Source organism: Saccopteryx leptura, chromosome 2 (assembly GCF_036850995.1).
Source record: "Saccopteryx leptura isolate mSacLep1 chromosome 2, mSacLep1_pri_phased_curated, whole genome shotgun sequence".
NCBI classification, from domain to species: domain Eukaryota; kingdom Metazoa; phylum Chordata; class Mammalia; order Chiroptera; family Emballonuridae; genus Saccopteryx; species Saccopteryx leptura.
The window spans coordinates 223,978,396-223,991,275 of NC_089504.1; the positions used below are offsets into that span (position 1 = coordinate 223,978,396).

At 48.0% G+C, this 12,880-nt stretch overlaps 1 protein-coding gene and 1 pseudogene across 1 annotated transcript in view; both read left to right on the forward strand.

The window, feature by feature from the left end:
• RCAN1 (regulator of calcineurin 1) overlaps window positions 1-12,880 on the forward strand; it is a 94,634-nt gene that overhangs the window by 35,358 nt on the left and 46,396 nt on the right. The gene's annotated exons all lie outside the window — the stretch shown is intronic.
• The window catches only part of LOC136393957 (elongation factor 1-alpha 1-like), a 51,634-nt pseudogene that overhangs the window by 26,327 nt on the left and 12,427 nt on the right, over window positions 1-12,880 (forward strand).

The window sequence follows — 12,880 nt, forward strand, 5'->3', positions numbered from 1 at the left end:
AAAGCACACAAGACAATTACTGCTTAAAAGAACAAGGAAAATTCTCTCCAGCCTCGAACCCCTAACATTCACCCATCCACCTTTGGCTGGTATCCCAGGGGCTCTTTTCTCCTTGTCATGGGCTCTTCTGGGAGCTGGCCAGAGCCCTGCTTTTGGAGAGGCCCCAGTTTATTGCTGGAAAGAATAGGTCAGGTAGAGGGCATGACCCCCAGGCTGGGATGGTGCTGGTATGAGCCTGCAGGGTCCCCAGACTCAGTGATTGCACTGGTCAGACAGAGATATTACAAAACCCTGTCCAGATTGGGAAACAGACAGGGAATGAGGGCCAGCTGTGGAATAACAGATTTTATCAATAGGCAGAGCCTGGATCGGCTAAGGTAAGCTACATAGTGGAATCTCTTAGACTCAGAGCAGAATCTTCCTCGGGCTGCCTTTCTAAAGGCTGCAGCTCCCTTCTCCAGCCACCATATCTGACCACAGCATTTGGAGTCTTCTGTGGGACCCAGGCTCACACACTCACTCAGAGTAGCCAAGAGTTAAGGATCCCAGACAGTAGTGGAAAGAACCCAGGCTCTAGCACTACACAGGCCTGGATTGGGCCCACTCAGGTTCTTTTGAGTTTGTCTCCTTGTCAGCAAAATCGCGCCGTTCTGAAAGGATTGTCTTGAGCAGGGGTCCCCAAACTACGGCTCGCGGGCCACATGCGGCCCCCTGAGGCCATCTATCCGGCCCCCGCCACACTTCCGGAAGGGGCACCTCTTTCATTGGTGGTCAGTGAGAGGAGCACATTGACCATCTCATTAGCCAAAAGCAGGTCCATAGTTCCCATTGAAATACTGGTCAGTTTGTTGATTTAAATTTACTTGTTCTTTATTTTAAATATTGTATTTGTTCCTGGTTTGTTTGTTTTTTACTTTAAAATAAGATATGTGCAGTATGCATAGGGATTTGTTCATAGTTTTTTTTTATAGTCCGGCCCTCCAACGGTCTGAGGGACAGTGAACTGGCCCCCTGTGTAAAAAGTTTGGGGACCCCTGGTCTTGAGGATCAAATGCAGTGATATGTCTGAGGTCCCAGGCAGGTCCCTCTGCAACCCGCTGTCACACTGACTTCTGTGTCTCAGGCAGGGACTGTGCATGTGTCCTTCCTGTTTGGGAAGTCCTAATCCCTGCTCTATGTTAAATGCCTTTTCAAACCACTTGTGCTTTACACATTCTTCTCTATCACTTCCAGGCAGGTTCCTGACCTTGCTTCACCTTGAGAGCAGGACCATCTCCGTCATAGTGCTTGGTATAAAGGGAGAGGAGGGAGGAAGAAGGAATGATGTCGCTAGCAAGTTGAGTGTGGTAGTTCCAGGCGGGGACAGGTGAAGGACAAACTGAGTGTTTTCTTGGGTAGTGTCGCCATCCATGTGGAGGGTGGACCTGGGCCATTCGGGGTCACCCAGGTGTAGATGGCAGTGAGGAGCCAGGTAACCATTACAGATAGAGGCTCACTCTGACCACTTTTCTGAGAATCCCCAGACCAGTTTTGTGAAGGACTGACTATGATGTTGTTCAAAAGCTCCTTTTATGTAAATGAACCAGTTTTAGCAGATCCCTCAAATTCTGGAATCGGGATTTCAACCTTGCCCTTCTGATTTCTTCTTGTCCAGTTCTGCCTGACCTGTTCCTCCTTCTAGCAGCAATATGTTCACTTGAGGTGGTTAATGTTTACATTTTGTGCTGGAACTGTTGTCCACATTTTACTCATAAGTTGATTCTAAGACCAGCTATCACAGCTATAACAGCATCCTGCAGTGCTGAGCCAGGGGTGTATTTCTGTCTAAGTGGGTCCAACTTCATGTCCCACGAGGAATTCGAAGAGGATGTATTTAGCCTTGAAGTCAAATGGATACTCTTTTTATACACTCAAAAGACCGCCAGCTTAAAATCATGTCTTGTTATTCTTCACTTCGTATTTGAACCTAACTCTCTTGAATAACGTTTTTTAATTGAATTTATTGGGGTGACTTTGGTTAATAAAATTGTGTACGTTTCAGTATTAGGGACCAAATAAATAGGGTATTTTTGCAATCTGGACAGAGGTGCTGGGCCCAAACCCCACCTCATTTGCTTAGTTAACAAAGAGCTAAAAAAAAGTAGATTTGGATGGTGTGGTGGGGGTTGTCTTTGAGTTGCCTTGGAAACTTAATGAATTGCTGATGGACCACATTTTTTCTATGAATAAAAGTGGATGTGCTTCTGGGAGCACTGGCGTTACAGCTAATGAACAGTAGAGATTGTTTGCTGTGGCGTCCTCCTGAACCCATCTGTATATATATTTATCTTTAAGTTTCCTGTCTATCATTTATTTCAATTCCATACCTTTTCCCGTTCGAAGACCCCATAATAGACCTGTCGTGGCTGGACCGTGACATTTCAGGGGTACAATTCTGTAACACATCATCCGTATATTGTATTTGTGTTCATAACCCCAAGTCAAGTCTCCTTCCATCACCACTTATGCCCCCACCCCCTCTTCTACCTCTCCCACCCCCTTTCCCTCTTGTAATCCCCACAGTGTTGTCTGTGTCCATGAGTTTTACTTTTTTCTTTTTCGTTGCTTAGTCCCTTCTTGGAGTTTCTATGATGTTTATTTCTGTGTGCCACATGCTTTATCATAGACTCCAATCTTCTCAGTTTTGGCAACACATCCTATTCTCCTCGTTCCCCTTGTGCACAGGCTCTTCCTGAGCCTTGAGCCATACCTACAACCTGAGGACCTCCCTTCAGTCCTCCCCACGTCCAGTGTTTCTGTGGTTCCATGTCCTTCTCTCACATGATTTTGGCTTTCCTTTGGCTGGACTACATTCACGTTACCTTTTCCCCCTTCCTGAAGAAGCAGTGAACACTAAACTGTCTGTCTTCTTGAAAATAGCTTAAAATAGATGCACTTCACCGTCCCACTTGATTGCTCATTTCTCTGTATGTAGAAGTCTCTAGGGAACACTGTTTTTTTCTCTCAGATCATAGCAGGAGAGCTCATTGTCTCCCGAGGCCCAGTGTTTCTCATACCTTTGCAGGTGACTGACGTTTTGTTTCTCCTAAAACATCTCCCTTTATCTCTGATATTCTGGAACACTTTGCAAGGTCTTTATTCCTGTTAGTTGTCATGTGATGAGCTCTTTCCATCTGAAGACTCAGCTGTTTTAGACCTGAGGAATTTTTGTTTTTTACCATTCCTTAATTTTCCCCCTTCATTTCTTTCTCTTCTGTCCAGAACCCTGGTGTGTGAATATTGGGATTTCTAAATTGGTATTCTATATCTCTTACATTTTCTATCTTTAAGTATCTTCATGACACAGATAATTTTGGCAATTTTCTACTGAGTACAGAAGCAATGTACATCATAACAGTGATGACAGACATTATAAGTAGGAGTAATTGTAAGACGGAGTAAGACCTGCAGGAGGCGGGAGGGAACAGATGAAGGCTTTGTCTTTGGGAAGGAGGAAGGATGCTTCTTTTTGGCATCATAGAGAAGGAGCTAAGAATGAGCCAAGATGCGGAAAAATGTTGTGGTCCAGAGGGGAGACATTCGTTCATGTTTCTTGGCCTTGATAGCCTTGTATAGTGGAAGTTGAGTTCGTTGACTCAATTGATGACTCCGTGGTATAGAAAGGTATGGAACATCTGCCAAAGCAACAAATGGTGAATGGAAACCATCTGAAGTTATATGGGATGGATTTGTAGTGGGACCAATTGGCTTGGTTTTTTAACATCCAATAATTAGAACCTCTGAGCACACATGGGATTGAAATTTGGCAAAGCAAGCATGGTAACAGGACATTCATGAGGGACCTAACCAAACTAAAAGCAACATGTTTTCATCAGTGATGATTAATATTGGAGATTAGCTAAATAATCTTGACATTGTCCAAGTTCGTGACTTAATGTTCTCTGCGTGTCCCTCCTACCTCCCTCAGTCCCCATCATCATGCCAAAGTGCCCCAGGAAGAACCGAAACAAAAAAGAAGTTGGAAACATTTGGTCCCCAAATTTGAGGGTGTCTGCTGAAATCTTTGCATTTAACTTTAACGAACCATAGACATGACCCCTGGAAGTCTAGTGTTAAAAATCTTCCCATTTAAAACAAGTCATGTTCAAATGGCATCCTGGATGCCTTGTAAAACCAGAGCCTCACCCGAGAGAGTCATTATGTCTTGCACGCAGAATTTCCAGCTGACTGGCATTGGCTTGCAATGGAGCAGAGTCCAGATGAGCCAAAATCTTCCACCTTTATGAGACTGAGAATATTGTCACTGGGAGAAACCATAGTGATCAAGCTCAGTGATTTGGAACTGGTCTCATGTTTTGTTGATTTAATGAAATGTCTTCTTTAAATGAACCCAACACATAAACAGAACAAAGTGGTACTGCCCCATTGTGCAGAAGGGTCCGTCCTGCAGCCCCACCATGAGTCCCCTGTCACCCCTTGTACCATGGCCCCAGACCCCAAGGATTTTCTGTATTTTATAATTGATGAAACTGAGCCCAAAAGAGGGCAGGCAGGGTCAGAACGGCACCCATCCCTCTGCGTTCTGTTCACTGTGTTCTTCTCCCTGCCACCCGAGAAGCAGCAGGTCTTGGACAGAAAGTCACGTCTGTGTGTTCAACCTTTGATATTCTAGCCCCTCAGGGGATGGGAGGAGCTATCTCCTGAGCCCGTTAGCTCCAGGCTTTCCTACCAGGCTCTTATGAAAGCACATGGTCATAATGGAGCTCAGTACATGTGTTCTCGCCCACAGATGCACATGTGCCCTTCAGATAAAGTGCAAGTTACTTCTGCATATTTTCAAGCCTACCATCCTCAGGACCGCTGGGTGCTGAGTTTCCCTAGCGACAAAGAGGACTCTTCTTGCAGCGGGATCACCTTCCTCTGCTTTTTCTTAGTCACTGATTATATTAGTAATAAATTATGTTAGTGATAATGCAGTTAGGTCTTTGATGGGCTTGCAAGTAAAAGCAGTTTGCTGTGATTTACCAAATTAAATGAACGTGCCTTAATGACTCATTGTAAAGTCATTCAACATTTTTATCTGTATTTTCTGCATAATTTAAATTTAAAATGGATTGATTGGCATTATTAGGGAAATTTGATTTCTTTAATTAAAAGTACATTTCATGCTTTGACATGATCCTTATTTTAAAGAGGTAGGTGTAACTAATTTTTATGGACTACATTTAGTCGATTCTAAGGGCAAATTTTTTTTTTCAGCAAAATTTTATCAGGAAACCAACTTATACTTTGCTGCATTTAAATGTGTTCTGTTTATAAAGCATCCTCCCTCTGAGAACTCTCCTTAGTTGTGATTAATTTTTTGTATGGGCTGTTGTTCAAGTTTTCAGCTACTTGAGTCTGGCTGGGGAAAGGAGTTTTAAACATAGATTACACGACATCATGTCAATTTCTGTGAATGAAGCATGCCCTGCTACCCGTCCACGGTCGGTCAATGTCAAGGAAGGGAGGTGACACTAGCATGCCTCTGCTCCCGTGCCCCTGCCATCTCTCACCAGTGACAACTTCACATCGCTGCCTATTCTCTCAGTTAACCAAAAGGTTAAACACAGTGGAGGTCAAGCTCTGAACAGCCAATGTAATTATATAGCAAGGTCTTCTGACAGGTTTGGTAGGGGAGGAAGTACACAAGAGGGTCGGAATTCCAGGTGGACTCTGGCTGCTGGAGGGGCTGCTGAGGTGTCCAGCTGCACCTGCCCTGTCGCCAGCTGCAGAGCTGAGCAGGTCAGCATTTGGTGTGTACCAGGCTTCCCCTCAATGTAGCTGTGCTGGCTTTCAGAGCTGAGCTCAGGTCCTGAGCGGGAGGCTCACATCCCGGTAAGAGCAGGGAAGAAAAAGCAAAAAGAGTTTGGTTCCTGTTCTCTGAGAAACTGGAGGCTAGAGGAACCATGTTCTTTTGGGGAGTGGAAGGGGACCATGGCCATGTTAGTCTTGTAACCAGGACTGCCCACAGACGCAGGCCACGGGGCACCGCCCAGCCCAGTGCTTTCCCTCTGTAGCCCTCCTCTGTCCACATCCCATGTTCTAGACCCTACACCCTCCATTTACGTCTCATTTTTAGTACCAGGGCCCTGTAGTTCCTTCTCCAAATGGCCCAAATACACTTCCAAGGTCAGTAGGGGTCTATTTCCCAGATCCATGGACCAAGTCACAGGTGGTGCCCTCCTAAGCCAGAAGGTGACGAAGAGAAGCTGTCACCTGGGGCTGTGGGCTGAGTTTCCACATGTCATCTGGGGTGCCCACTTAGTATAGACAGGCCCCTTGGGATGGGAGCCCAGGGTGTGGGCTACAGGCAGAGGTAGGAAAAGAAGGGGTCAGGTCTCTGTCATCTTCCAATGAGGAACTCCAATGTGTTTGAGTGTCCGAATGTTGTGCCTGCCCTGCAGGTTACTGTGACTGTCGGCATAGGCTGTTGTAACAAAATGCCACAGATGAGATGGCTTCTAACTGACAGAAATGTGTTTCTCACAGCTCTGGAGGCTGCAAGTCGGGGCAGGACACCAGGAAGGGTGGGTTCTGGTGAGAGCTCTTCTTTAGGTTATAGATGACTGGCCCCTTCTCGTGTCCTGCTTATTGGAAAGAGTGAGAAAGCCCCTTCTGACCTGTTCTTCTAAGGGCACTAATCCCATCACAAGGGCACTACCCTCATGACCTAATCACATTCCAAAGGCCCCACCTCCAAATACCATCCCATCAGGATTAGGGTTTCAACATATGGATTTGGTGGTATACACAAACATTCAGTCCACTGCAAATGTCCATCTTTTTTTTCAAGGTAGGAAGATATAACCTTTATTTAATTTTTTTTAACTTTTCCATTGATTTGAGAGAGCGAAGCCTCAACTCATTGTTTCACTTAATTGTTCCATTTAGTGTGCACTCATTGATTGCATCTCATACATGCTGTGACCAGGGGTGGAACCCATGACCTGTGGCACACGGGTAAACGCTTTATCCACTAAGGCACCTGGCCAGGGCCTAAAATTTATTATTGATGGATAACTTTTCACCATCTAGGCACATGGAACGTGGGCCTGCATTTGTTCCGGAAAAGCAGCCTGCTACAAACCCAGGCGCTGTGCCTCTAGGCAGGTGTGGCGTTCCTCACACAGAACTGGAGCCTGGGCTGGGAGAAGTCTGCCTCGTCCAGAAGCCATCTGTACTTGACTGCCTCGCCCGTCCTGACCATGCCACATGGCTGCCTGGCCTCAGCAAGCAGCGAAGGGCAGCTGCCTCTGTCCCCAGGCCTCTGTCCCCCGGCAGTCCATCTCATCTCTGCATGGCTCTGAAGTAGTTCTCGCCTCTCTAAGCCAACTATCACCCTCTCCACTGTGACGTTTTCTAGCACGTTCCAAAAAGGCAGCTGGTCAGGCGTGGAGTCGACACTGCCCCTGAGTGATCAGAAGAGCCAGCCTTGCGTCCCCAAGACAGGGGAAGAGGGCGCTCTGCCAAGACAGTGAGCATAGAAGGCCTTACCTGTCACAAGGGCACACTCCCGTGGCCCCATCCGCACTGTGCACACAGGCAAACACAGTGTGAGCAAATCCAGACGTGAGCCCCGCCCAGTGGAGCCTGTCAGGCACACAGACTTGGTCCTTATGGAGGAGACACTGTGAGCTCTTTGAGCTAAGACATACGTCATTTCTCTGTGGCCAAGTTGTTATTAAATGTAAGTTGCAAATTTTCCAGAGGGTGTACAGAAGGCCTTTGGATCTACCCAATAATGTCTTTGAAAATGACAGAAAACAGAGGTGTGGGTCAGGAGGGGGGTTCTGGTGCTATCCAGGGGAACCCGTCTCGTGCAGGTGTGTCTTATAGTCTGCCGTGATATGTGTGTGACACACACACTCGGCTGAGTGGTCTTTAGAGTGTCCCCCAGGTATGGCTGTGGAATTGTATGTTATGGCGGTTTCCCATCCCAGCCACCGTGTGCATTGGACAGTGGCACGGATCAGGCAGGGGTGGACTAAAGCCAGGATTGGCGCTGGTGGCTCTGTGTGGACCACGCTGGCCTCTGAGCCCAGAAACTGAGCAGTGTTTTCAATCGGCACTTGTCATACTGTCTGCGAGGAAGACCTGCTTTGTTTCCATTTCCATTGTTTGGCCCACTAATAAATACAGCACAACAAAAATACATTACCAGAACGATGAAAGGGAACAAAAGGACATGCAAAACACAAGCCTTAACTTTTTCAAATTATTAAATGACATGCAATTTTTCTGATAGATTGCACTATGAGTGCCTAAACCCTTCATCCCCGTTTCTGTCCTCACCTCATCGCAGACTGGCCCCTGTCCACTGTCCACACTTGGGTAGGATTGCCCTCAATCACAGGGGGAGGTCAAATCCTGGGTGTAAAATTACAAATGTGTTTATTTATAATGATGACATTTCATAAACTTTTCAGGAAAGAAAATCAGTTTACAGTATGTCCAATTTGTAGTACTTTTGACTTCCAGTCCTTCCTAGTGTGTGAGCACACATCTCACAGCCCTCACCTGTGCTCAGTTCTGCTCTGAGGTGCTGGCCCAGCTCCACTGCACGGGGCCTCCCTGGCCCCTCACCTGCCAGCTGGCCGCTATCCCGGCCTCTGCACTGTTCTCCCTCTCACCTCTGATCTCTGTTCACATCCAGTCCTTTGAGGCAGTGGTCCCCAACCCACGGGCCGCGGACCGGTACCCATTTGGACCGGGCCATTTGGTACTGGTCTGAAGAGAAAGAATAAATAACTTACATCATTTCCGTTTTATTTATATTTAAGTCTGAACGATGTTTTATTTTTTAAAAATGACCAGATTCCCTCTGTTACATCCGTCTAAGACTCACTCTTGACACTTGTCTCGGTCACATGATACATTTATCCGTCCTACCCTAAAGGCTGGTCCGTGAAAATCTTTTCTGACATTAAACCGGTCCATGGCCCAAAAAAGGTTGGGACCACTGCTTTGCGGGACCCAAGTTGCCTTCCTGGTCATAGCCTGTCCCTCCCTGTGGTTCTCATCGGACACTGTCCCGGTTCTTCTGCCACCCGGCCTGCTCCTGCTTGCCTCCCCAGCTTTATTCTTACTTATCCCCTGCACTCTGAGCTGTCCCCCCCTGAGGTGGGGTGCCCATAGTTCCAGAAGGTTACTGCCCTTCCGTGCCTTCCTGCCGATGGTGCAGGCAGAGCGGCATTGGCCTAGCTCCCCTTAAGCGGGAGCTCCGGTTCCCACTGAGAATACGCTCCCTTTGTGTCCCGAGTAGCTATCTGTCATAGACAGCTCTGACATAAACACTTCATACAATTTATCTTCTTTAACAGAGGAAGTTATGCCCCCTGATGCCCAAGGTCAGGGACCCTTCATAAACAGTGTTGAATGGAACTGACTTGTTTTCCAGAAAGTCTGAGCCATTTTTCAGCTTTAACATCACTAAATCCTGATTTTTACCTCAGAATGGCATGCCAATATTGGCCCTAAGTTGAGTTTCACTGGAGAGCACGCAGCGTTTTCTTATGTGAGTCAAGCTAATGTCAAACTCACGAACTTTCAGCTTTACATGTCAGTTCTGCAAAGGCATGGGCCTGTCTTCCAGTGTTCCTTATCCTGGAGACCCAGGACATGGTGTGATGTGGATGACTGTGAGCCTGGTGCTCGGTGCAGGTCTGTTGAGGGAAGATGTCCCTCCCTGTGAGCTCTGTGGAGGCGGAGGTGACATCACAGAAGCAGCCGTCCTGTGCCTATGACAGCAATTCCCGCACTGTGAGCACTCCACACCCATCCAGTCCATGCCACATGGACAGGACTCTCCTGCCGACTCCTCCCAGCTGTCTGAGCTGGTCCAGGGTGCTGGGTGAGGAACAGAGCGTGCAGAGAGGAATGCCTTGCCCAGGGTGTCTACTGCACAGCACACAGGGGAAGCTGGGATTCTGTCCTGGGTGGCCCAGGTCCACCACCACCCTCTCACCTGACTTGATGTAGAAGTTCTTTCGGGGCGGGGGGGGGTGTGATTGTTGTTATAGAAGAGTTGCAAGTTCAATACAAGTAAATATTTCCCAAGCCATTGAAAGTAGTTGCCAATGCTCCACCACCCCAAATGCAGTAGACTGTCTCCTTAAAACACAGATGTGCGTCTAGATCAGGGGTCCCCAAACTATGGCCGGCGGCCGCATGCAACCCCCTGAGGCCATTTATCTGGCCCCCGCCGCACTTCCGGAAGGGGCACCTCTTTCATTGGTAGTCAGTGAGAGGAGCACAGGAGGCGGATGCATCCTGTGCTCCTGGAGTACTGTATGTGGCCACACCGCAAAGCGTGGTGTCGCTCATGTACAGTACTACTTCCGGTGACGTGGGACGCACGCGTCACGGCTCCGGAAGCACATCATATCACTTGTTACGGCTAGCAGTGACAAATATGGAACCCGACATTGACCATCTCATTAGCCAAAAGCAGGCCCATAGTTCCCATTGAAATACTGGTCAGTTTGTTGATTTAAATTTACTTGTTCTTTATTTTAAATATTGTATTTATTCCCATTTTGTTTTTTTACTTTAAAATAAGATATGTGCAGTGTGCATAGGGATTTGTTCATAGTTTTTTTTTATAGTCCGGCCATCCAACGGTCTGAGGGACAGTGAACTGGCCCCCTGTGTAAAAAGTTTGGGGACCCCTGGTCTAGGTCATGACAATGAAACCATTGGGTCAGAACACTGATGCTGTACAACCCTAATTCAGGAACTGACACCATACAGCCCTGACGTGGGAACTGGTCATATAGCCCTGCCATGCAACCTTGAGGTTCTGTTTAAAGTCCCTGTTTGGCCTGACCAGGTGGTGGTGTAGTGGATAAAGCATCAGACTGGGACATGGAGGACCCAGGTTTGAAACCCCAAGATCTCCAGCTTGAGTGCGGCTCACCAGCTTGAGTGCAGGGTCACTGATTTGAGCGTGGGATCATAGACACGACCCCATGGTCACTGACCTGAGTCCAAGGTTGCTGGCTTGAGCCCAAGGTTGCTGGCTTGAGCAAGGGGTCACTTGCTCTGCTGTAGCCCCCTGGACAAAGCACATATAAGAAATCAATCAATGAACAAGTAAGAAGCTGCAATGAAGAATTGATGCTTCTCATCTCTCTCCCTTCCTGTCTGTCCCTCTTTCTGACTCTCTGTCTCTGTCAAAAAAAAAAAAAAAAAAGGCCCTGGCCGGTTGGCTCAGTGATAGAGCGTTGGCCTGGCGTGCAGGAGTCCCGGGTTCGATTCCCGGCCAGGGCACACAGGAGAGGCGCCCATCTGCTTCTCCACCCCTCCCCCTCTCCTTCCTCTCTGTCTCTCTCTTTCCCTCCCGCAGCCGAGGCTCCATTGGAGCAAAGATGCCCCGGGCACTGGGGATGGCTTCTTGGCCTCTGCCCCAGGCGCTGGAGTGGCTCTGGTCGCAAAGGAGCGACGCCCCGGAGGGGCAGAGCATCGCCCCCTGGTGGACAGAGCATCGCCCCCGGGTGGGCGTGCCGGGTGGATCCTGGTCGGATCCTGGTCGGGCGCATGCAGGAGTCTGTCTGACTGTCTCTCCCCGTTTCCAGCTTCAGAAAAATACAAAAAAAAAAAAAAAAGTCCCCGTTTGTCCCAGTGACGTCCCCTGTAGCAAAAGGGTCCAGTTGAGGCTGGCGTGGCCAACCTTGAGGCCCCTTTAGGCTAGAAACAACTCCTAGACCCTGCCCTTCCTGGTCTTTCATAACCTGTACACTTGAAGGCTTAGGCCCGTCGTGTAGAATGTCCCTCAGTTTGCATTCGTCTGATGTTTGCTCTTGATGCAATTCAGGTTGTTGATTTTTTAAATTGTGGCGTGATACACATGACATAAAATTTACCATCTTAACCATTTTTAAATGTGCAGTTCCGTAGCGTTAAGTACATTCACATTGTTGTGCAAAAGTGTTACTTTGTAAGTGTCTTGGACGATCCAGGTCTTAAGAGCACGGGGTTGGGGGTGAGGGGCTTCAGGTTCTGCCTCTTCCTGGTGCCATCCGCTGGTGGCAGTGGGGCCTCCCATGGCGATGGTCATACAGTGTTCTTCACATACTGCCCATGTGTCTAGCTCCAGACAAAAATACAGTCTTGGGAATGCCTGGCACGTGGTAGGTATCCAGTCAGTGACTGAGGGAAGCAGAGTATTTGGGAGAAATTATGAAAAACAGAGTAATTTGATTTCCGGGAATATAGATGTACCCAGACTGATGTCACTACAGGGTGAATCAGTGCTCCATGAAGATTCTGTTGAATTTTAGCCAAAATATGAGCGTAAGAAGAGATGATCCCTGTGTAAACGGGGTACATTGATGGTTTTATGTGTTCATGACGGGACACAGAGCTGTGGGATAGCTGCTCTGCATATGGGCTCAGGGGACATCTGAGAGCTGACTTCATTCACACAGTCACAGTGGGGAAAGGTATGTTCGACCGCCACACCGAGGCCCTGGGGTGGTCAGCGACCTATAGAGGGTTTTCTGGGGAGAAGCTGGGTCTTCAGGGGAATCCTGCGTCCACGGAGCACGCAGTTGGGCTGGTGCTGACACTGTGTGCTGCTTCAGCTTCCTGAACATGGGACAGTGTGGCCCCTGGCACGGGCGGCAGTGACAGACAACTCCTGGGTTACAGTTCAGGTTTGCTCGGTTTGACACCATGCAGCCTTTCTTTTTTCCACCAGCGGATTACTCAGGTCACTGGCTGTTTTGTCATGTCACCCAGAAAGAGGTAAACGTCTTCCAAAAAGTTCTCGCAGCTCTGCCTGAAGCATCCAAACCAGCCAAGTACAGCTGGCAACAATATTTTTAACTCGTGGAGGAAG